The sequence below is a fragment of the Arachis stenosperma genome, chromosome 10 (assembly GCF_014773155.1).
Source record: "Arachis stenosperma cultivar V10309 chromosome 10, arast.V10309.gnm1.PFL2, whole genome shotgun sequence".
NCBI lineage: Eukaryota > Viridiplantae > Streptophyta > Magnoliopsida > Fabales > Fabaceae > Arachis > Arachis stenosperma.
In genome coordinates, this window is record NC_080386.1 from 56,221,631 (window position 1) to 56,230,954 (window position 9,324).

Here is a 9,324-nt window from a genome sequence, read left to right on the forward strand (position 1 = left end):
CACCTTGTAAATCTTAGTCAGGAAAATTCAAATGGTTATGAATGATATATGAATAGACTATAAAGATAGAGATACTTATGTAATTCATTGGTGAGAATTTCAGATAAGCGAATGGAGATGCTTTGTCCCTTCCGTCTCTCTGCTTTCCTACTGTCTTCATCCAATCCTTCTTACTCCTTTCCATGGCAAGCTGTATGTTGGGCATCACCGTTGTCAGTGGCTACAATCTCGTCCTCTCAGTGAAAATGTTCAACGCACCCTGTCACGGCACGGCTAATCATCTGTCGGTTCTCAATCAGGTTAGAATAGAATCCATTGATTCTTTTGCGTCTGTCACTAACGCCCAGCCTTCAGGAGTTTGAAGCTCGTCACAGTCATTCAATCATTGAATCCTACTCAGAATACCACAGACAAGGTTTAGACCTTCCGGATTCTCTTGAATGCCGCCATCAATTCTAGCTTATACCACGAAGATTCCGATTAAAGAATCCAAGAGATAAACATTCAAGCCTTGTTTGCTTGTAGAACGGGAGTGGTTGTCAGGAACGCGTTCATAAGTGAGAATGATGATGAGCGTCACATAATCATCACATTCATCAAGTTCTTGAGTGCGAATGAATATCTTGGAATAAGAACAAGCTGAATTGAATAGAAGAATAATAGTAATTGCATTAATACTCGAGGTACAGCAGAGCTCCACACCTTAATCTATGGTGTGTAGAAACTCCACCGTTGAAAATACATAAGAACAAGGTCTAGGCATGGCCGAATGGCCAGCCTCCCAATGATCTAAGAACTAGACGTCCAAAGATGATCTAGAGATCTGAAATGATCAAAAGATGAAAAATACAATAGCAAAAGGTCTTATTTATAAAGAACTAGTAGCCTAAGGTTTACGGAAATGAGTAAATGACAGAAAAATCCACTTTCGGGCCCACTTGGTGTGTGCTTGGGCTGAGCATTGAAGCATTTTCGTGTAGAGACTCTTCTTGGAGTTAAACGCCATCCGGCGTTTAACTCCCATTCTTGTGCCAGTTCCGGCGTTTAACGCCGGGCATTCTTGAGCTGATTTGGAACGCCGGTTTGGGCCATCAAATCTCGGGTATAGTATGGACTATTATACATTGCTGGAAAGCCCAGGATGTTTACTTTTCAACGCCGTTGAGAGCGCGCAATTGGGCTTCTGTAGCTCCAGAAAATCTACTTCGAGTGCAGGGAGGTCAGAATCCAATAGCATCTGCAGTCCTTTTCAGTCTCTGAATCAGATTTTTGCTCAAGTCCCTCAATTTCAGCCAGAAAATACCTGAAATCACAGAAAAACACACAAACTCATGGTAAAGTCCAGAAAAGTAATTTTTAACTAAAAACTAATAAAAATATAATGAAAACTAACTAAAACATACTAAAAACATACTAAAAACAATGCCAAAAAGCGTACAAATTATCCGCTCATCAATGGGATGTAGCCATTGACAACGGTGATGCCTACATACAGCTTGCCATGGAAAGGAGTAAGAAGGATTGGATGAATGTAATAAGAAAGTAGAGATTCGAAAGGAACACAGCACCTCCATGCACCTATCTGAAATTCCCACCATTGGATTACATGAGTAACTTTATCTTTATTTCCTGTTTATTTTATTTATCTTTTGAATATCTAATCCAATCATATTTGAATCAGCCTGACTGAGATTTACAAGATGACCATAGATTGCTTCATATCAACAATCTCCGTGGGATCGACCCTTACTCACGTAAGGTATTACTTGGACGACCCAGTGCACTTGCTGGTTAGTTGTGCGGAGTTGTGACTAAGTGTGATTCACGTGTGAGAGCTACCAAACTATTGGAGCCATTGTTGATGATCACAAATTCGTGCACCAAGTTTTTGGCGCCGTTGCCGGGGATTGTTCGAGTATGGACAACTGACGGTTCATCTTGTTGCTCAGATTAGGTAATTTTCTTTTCAAAAATTTTTCAAAATTTTTCTTTGTTTTCATTTTTCCAAAAAAATTATTTTCGAAATTTTTTTTTTAAATTATTCTATGGCTTCAAAACTTTCAAGAATGAATTCTAGAGTTTCATAGTAACATGTTGAATCCTAGCTGGCTGTAAAGCCATATTCAAACTCCTTTGGGATTGGTCTTCAACTAATCACCACAATGCATGTAATGCCATCCTAAAGCTGGCTGGCTATTAAGCCATGTCCAACCCCTGAATTGGAGCTTTAGGCTAACATAAAAATATTCCTGGAATTCTTCTTAAAGATTTTGAATTTCTTATTTTTTTCCATATGTTTTTCAAAAAAAATAAAATAAAATACAAAAAAATTAGAAAATCATAAAAATAAAAAATATTTTGTGTTTTTTGTTTGAGTCTTGAGTCAATTTTTAAGTTTGGTGTCAATTGCATGCTTTAAAAATTTTTTCTTGCATTTTTCAAAAATTCATGCATTCATGGTGTTCTTCATGATCTTCAAGTCTTCTTGTTTGATCTTGATGATTTCTTGTTTTGTGTTGTATGTTGTTTTTCATATGCATTTTTCGTTTGTTAGAGTCCAAGCATTAAAGATTTCTAAGTTTGGTGTCTTGCATGTTTTCTTTGCATAAAAAAATTTTCAAAAATATGTTCTTGATATTCATCATGATCTTCAAAGTGTTCTTGGTGTTCATCTTGACATTCATAGTGTTCTTGCATGCATTAAGTGTTTTGATCCAAAATTTTCATGTTTTGGGTCATATTGGTATTTTTCTCTCTCCTCATTAAAAATTCAAAAATCAAAAAAATATATTTTCCTTTTTTCTCTCAAAAATTCGAAATTTTGGGTTGACTTAGTCAAAAAAATTTTAAAATTAGTTGTTTCTCATAAGTCAAGTCAAATTTTCAATTTTAAAAATCCTATCTTTTCAAAATTTTTTTTCAAAAATAAAATCTTTTTCATCTTTATTAATTTCGAAAATTTAAAATTATTTTAAAAATCTTTTTCTTAATTTTATTTCATAATTTTCGAAATTATACTAACAATTAATGTGATTGATTCAAAAATTTGAAGTTTGTTACTTTCTTGTTAAGAAAGGTTCAATCTTTAAATTCTAGAATCATATCTTTTAGTTTCTTGTTAGTTAAGTAATTTTAATTTTAAAAATTAAATCTTTTTCAAAATATCTTTTTCTTAAAAATCTTATCTTTTTATCATATCTTTTTATCATATCTGTTTTTTTTATCATATCTTTTTCAAAATTTTATCTTTTTCAAAAATTTAATTTCAAAATATCTTATTAACTTCTTATCTTCTTATCTTTTCAAATTTGATTTTCAAATTTTTTTTTTCAACTAACTATTTGACTTTTTGTTTGTTTCTTATCTTTTTCAAAACCACCTAACTACTTTTCCCTCTTTAAATTTCGAAAATATCTCATCTCTTTTTCAAAAATTCTTTTTAACTGTTTTAAATTTCAATTTTAATTATATCTTATCTTTAATTTTCGAAAATCATTAACTACTTTTTCAAAATTATTTTCGAATTCTCCCTCTCTTTTCTTCTTCTATTTATTTATTTATTTACTAACACTTCTTTTCACCTCTCTTCATCTCCAATCACTGCCTCTATCCTCACCCTTGTGATTGGATTCTCCACTTTTATTCCTTTCTTCTTCTACTAATAATAAGGATCCTCTTTGTCCAGATATAGAGGATTCTTCTTCCTTTTCTTTTTCTCTTCTCTTTCATATAAGTAGGAACAAGGAAAAAGACACTCTTGTTGAAGCTGATCCTGAACCTGAAAGGACTCTGAAGAGGAAACTAAGAGAAGCTAAATTACAACAATCCAGAGATAACCTTTCTGAAATTTTCGAACAAGAGAAGGAGATGGCAGCCGAACCCAACAACAATAATGCAAGGAGAATGCTAGGTGTCTTCACTAAACCAACGTCCAAATTTGATGGAAGAAGCATCTCCATTCCGGTCATTGGAGCAAACAATTTTGAGCTGAAACCTCAATTAGTTGCTCTAATGCAACAGAACTGCAAGTTTCATGGACTTCCATCTGAAGATCCTTACCAGTTTTTAATTGAGTTCTTTCAGATTTGTGAGACTGTAAAGACGCATGGAGTAGATCCTGAAGTCTACCAGCTCATGCTTTTCCCTTTTGCTGTAAGAGACAGAGCTAGAACATGGTTGGACTCACAACCTAAAGATAGCCTGGACTCCTTGGATAAGCTGGTCACGGCCTTCTTGGATAAATTCTTTCCTCCTCAAAAGCTGAGCAAGCTTAGAGTAGATGTTCAGATCTTCAAGCAAAAAGATGGTGAATCCCTCTATGAAGCTTGGGAAAGATACAAGCAGATGACCAAAAAGTGTCCTTCTGACATGTTTTCAGAGTGGACCATATTAGATATATTCTATTATGGTCTATCTAAGTTTTCCAAGATGTCATTGGACCACTCTGCAGGTGGATCCATTCACCTCAAGAAAACGCCTGCAGAAGCTCAGGAACTTATTGACATGGTTGAAAATAACCAATTCATGTATACTTCTGAGAGGAATTCCGTGAATAATGGGACGCCTCAGAGGAAGGGAGTTCTTGAAATTGATGCTCTGAATGCCATATTGGCTCAGAACAAAGTGTTGACTCAACAAGTCAACATGATTTCTCAAAGTCTGAATGGATGGCAAAATGCATCCAACAGTACTAAAGAGGCATCTTCTGAAGAAGAAGCCTATGATCCTGAAAACCCTGCAATGGCAGAGGTAAATTACATGGGTGAACCTTATGGAAACACCTATAATTCATCATGGAGAAATCATCCGAATTTCTCATGGAAGGATCAACAAAAGCCTTAACAAGGCTTTAATAATGGTGGAATAAATATGCTCAGCAATATCAAGCCTTATCCATCATCTTCTCAGCAACAGACAGAGAATTATGAACAGAATACCTCTAACTTAGCAAATTTAGTCTCTGATCTGTCTAAGGCCACTTTAAGTTTCATGAGTGAAACAAGGTCCTCCATCAGAAATCTGGAGGCACAAGTAGGCCAGCTGAGTAAGAAAATCACTGAAACTCCTCCTAGTACTCTCCCAAGCAATATCGAAGAGAATCCAAAGAGAGAGTGCAAGGCCATTGATATAGTTAATATGGCCGAATGCAAGGAGGAAGAGGAGGACGTGAATCCCAATGAGTAAGACCTCATGGGACGTCTCCCAACCAAGAAGGAGTTCCCTATTAAGGACCCAAAGGAATCTGAGGCTCATATAGAGACCATAGAGATTTTATTAAACCTCCTTCTGTCATTCATGAGCTCTGAAGACTATTCTTCCTCTAAAGAGGATAAAGATGTAACTGGAGAGCAAGTTGCTCAACATCTAGGAGCCATCATGAAGCTAAATACCAAGTTATTTGGTAATGAGAGGAAGCATGAACAGTGATGAGCGGATAATTTATACACTTTTTGGCATTGTTTTTAGTATGTTTTTGGTATGATCTAGTTAGTTTTTAGTATATTTTTATTAGTTTTTAGTTAAAAATCACTTTTCTGGACTTTACTATGAGTTTGCGTGTTTTTCTGTGATTTCAGGTATTTTCTGGCTGAAATTGAGGGACCTGAGCAAAAATCTGATTCAGAGACTTAAAAGGACTGCAGATGCTGTTGGATTCTGACCTTCCTGCACTCGAAGTGGATTTTCTGGAGCTACAGAAGCCCAATTGGTGCGGTCTCAACGGCGTTGGAAAGTAGACATCCTGGGCTTTCCAGCAATATATGATAGTCCATACTTTGCCCAAGATTTGATGGCCCAAACCGGCGTTCAAAGTCACCCTCAGGAATCCCAGCGTTAAACGCTGGAACTGGCACCCAAATGGGAGTTAAACGCCCAAACTGGCATAAAAGCTGGCGTTTAACTCCAAGAAGAGTCTCTGCACGAAAATGCTTCATTGCTCAGCCCAAGCACACACCAAGTGGGCCCGGAAGTGGATTTTTATATCATTTACTCATTTCTGTACACCCTAGGCTACTAGTTTTCTATAAGTAGGACCTTTTGCTATTGTATTTTTATTCAGAGCTTTTGATCATGTTTTATGATTGAACTCAATTTGGGAGGCTGGCCATTCGGCCATGCCTAGACCTTATGCTTATGTATTTTCAACGGTGGAGTTTCTACACACCATAGATTAAGGTGTGGAGCTCTGCTGTACCTCGAGTATTAATGTAATTACTATTGTTCTTCCATTCAATTCCGCTTGTTCTTGTTCTAAGATATCACTTGTTCTTCAACTTGATGAATGTGATGATCCGTGACACTCATCATCATTCTCACTTATGAACAAGGTGACTGACAACCACTTTTGTTCTACAAGCAACCAAGGCTCTAGTGAATATCTCTTGGATTCCTGATTGCACGATGCATGGTTGATCGCCTGACAACCGAGTGCTCGCCTGACAAACGAGCCAACCATTCCGTGAGATCAGAGTCTTCGTGGTATAGGCGAGAACTGATGGCAGCATTCAAGAGAATCCGGAAGGTCTAACCTTGTCTGTGGTATTCTGAGTAGGATTCATGATTGAATGACTGTGACGTGCTTCAAACTCCTAGCAGGCGGGGGTTAGTGACAGACGCAAAAGAATCAATGGATTCTATCCGGCCTGACCGAGAACCGACAGCTGAATTCCGCGTGCCGTGACAGGGCATATGCAATCGCTTTCACTGAGAGGATGGGAGGTAGCCATTGACAACGGTGAAACCCTACACGAGCTTGCCATGGAAAGGAATAAGAAGGATTGGATGAAGACAGTAGGAAAGCAGAGAGACGGAAGGGAAGGCATCTTCATGCGCTTATCTAAAGTTCCTACCAATGAATTACATAAGTATCTCTATCTTTATCTTTTATGTTATTTTCGTTCATCACCATATCCATTTGAGTCTGCCTGACTAAGATTTGCAAGATGACCATAGCTTGCTTCATACTAACAATCTCCGTGGGATCGACCCTTACTCACGTAAGGTATTACTTGGACGACCCAGTGCACTTGCTGGTTAGTTGTGCGAAGTTGTGTAATGCCATGGAATTGAACTACCAAGTTTTTGGAGTTCATGACCGGGGATTATGAGAGTTGTGAAAAGTATTGTTCACAATTTCGCGCACCAAGTTTTTGGCGCCATTGCTGGGGATTGTTCAAGTTTTGAGCAAGCTTTTGGTAACAATGCCGGGGATTGTTCAGTTTGGACAACTGACGGTTCATCTTGTTGCTTAGATTAGGTATTTTTTTTTTCGAAATTCTTGAAGATGAATTCTAGAGTTTCATGATGATTTGTTGAAGTCTGGCTGGCTGAGAAGCCATGTCTAATCCCATTGGACCGAGGTTTCAACTTGTCATCACAAGAGCTTGTTGATCTTTATAAATCTTGCTTTTGGAGCAGTGATCTGCTAAGGCTTGGCTGGCCTTTGGCCATGTCTAGTGTTTTGGACCGAAGCTTTCTTTGAAAGCTTGGCTGGCTGTGAAGCCATGTCTAATTCCTGGACCGGAGTCTTAGACTAGCATTGCACTGATTCCTAGAATTCTCATTAAGAATTTTGATATCTTTTTCTATTTAATTTTCGAAAAACACAAAAAAAAAATTTATAAAAACCAAAAATATTTTATGTTTCTTGTTTGAGTCTAGTGTCTCATCTTAAGTTTGGTGTCAATTGCATGCATTCATGAGTCTTAGTGATCTTCAAGATGTTCTTGATGATTTCCGTGCTCTAATCTTTGAATTCTCTTGACTTGAGTGTTTATGTGTCTCATTTGCATTCTTATTAGTGTCAGTAGTATACAAACTGCTAAGTTTGGTGTCTTGCATACATTGTTATTTGATTTTAGTTGCATTTTGATTATTCCTTATTATTAAAAATCCAAAAAATATTTTTAATTTGTGTCTTCTCAAGTCAATAACACAGAGAATTGAAGATTCAGAACATACAGCAGAGGAATTGCACAGAAAAAGCTGGGCGTTCAAAACGCCCAGTGAAGAAGGACAGACTGGCGTTTAAACGCCAGCCAGGGTACCTGGTTGGGCGTTTAACGCCCAAAAGGGTATAGTTTTGGGCGTTAAACGCCAGGATGGCACAAGGGGGAGAATTTTGTTTTCAAATCAAATTTTTTTCAAGTTTTCAAAGTTTTTCAAAATCAAATCTTTTTCAAATCATATCTTTTCAATCAAATGTTTTCAAAATCAATTCCTTTCCTTTTTCAAGGATACTTACTATCAATTAATGATTTGATTCAACATTTCAAGTATGTTGCCTTTTCTGTTGAGAAAGGTTTAATGTTTGAATCATATCTTTTCTTGATAGCCAAGTTACTAATTTTTAAAATCAAATCTTTTTAAAATTGTTTTCAAATCATATCTTTTCAATCATATATTTTTAAAATCAATCATATCTTCTTAACCTCATCTTTTTCAAAATAGTTTTCAATCAAATCTTTTTGATTTTTAATTTCAAAATCTTTTTCAAAAATCATCTTATTTCTTTCCCACTCTCATTTTCGAAAATTAAGCAATGTTTTTCAAAAATATTTTCAAAATCTTTCACTTAATTTTCGAAAATTACTTCCCTTCTCCTCACATCCTTCTATTTATGGACTAACACTATTCCTTAAATGCAAAATTCGAACTCCATCTCCTTTGATAAGTTCGAATTTTCTACTTCTGTCTTCTACTCTTCTTTTCCTCTGACACTTCAAGGAATCTCTATACTGTGACATAGAGGATTCCACATTTTCTTGTTCCCTTCTCTTTCTTATGAGCAGGAGCAAAGACAAAAGCATTCTTGTTGAGGCTGATCCTGAACCCGAAAGGACCTTAAAGAGAAAGCTAAGAGAAGCCAAAACACAACTCTCTTTAGAGGACCTGACCGAATTCTTCAAAGATGAAGGACACATGGCAGCCGAAAACAACAACAATGCAAACAATGCAAGGAAGGTGCTGGGTGACTTTACTGCACCTACTCCCGACTTCTATGGGAGAAGCATCTCTATCCCTGCCATTGGAGCAAACAACTTTGAGCTTAAGCCTCAATTAGTTTCTCTAATGCAACAGAATTGCAAGTTCCATGGACTTCCATTAGAAGATCCTCATCAGTTTTTAGCTGAATTCTTGCAAATCTGTGACACTGTCAAGACTAATGGGGTAGACCCTGAGGTCTATAGACTTATGCTATTCCCTTTTGCTGTAAGAGACAGAGCTAGAACATGGTTGGATTCTCAACCTAAAGAAAGCCTGGACTCTTGGGAAAAGCTAGTCAATGCCTTCTTGGCAAAGTTCTTTCCACCTCAAAAATTGAGC

At 36.8% G+C, this 9,324-nt stretch overlaps 1 non-coding gene across 1 annotated transcript; it reads right to left on the reverse strand.

Moving 5' to 3' along the window:
• Positions 1–4,266: 4,266 nt before the first annotated feature.
• Positions 4,267–4,370, reverse strand: LOC130958417 (small nucleolar RNA R71). The gene has a single exon (XR_009077540.1). It is a non-coding gene; the product is annotated as a small nucleolar RNA R71 (small nucleolar RNA).
• Positions 4,371–9,324: the final 4,954 nt, after the last annotated feature.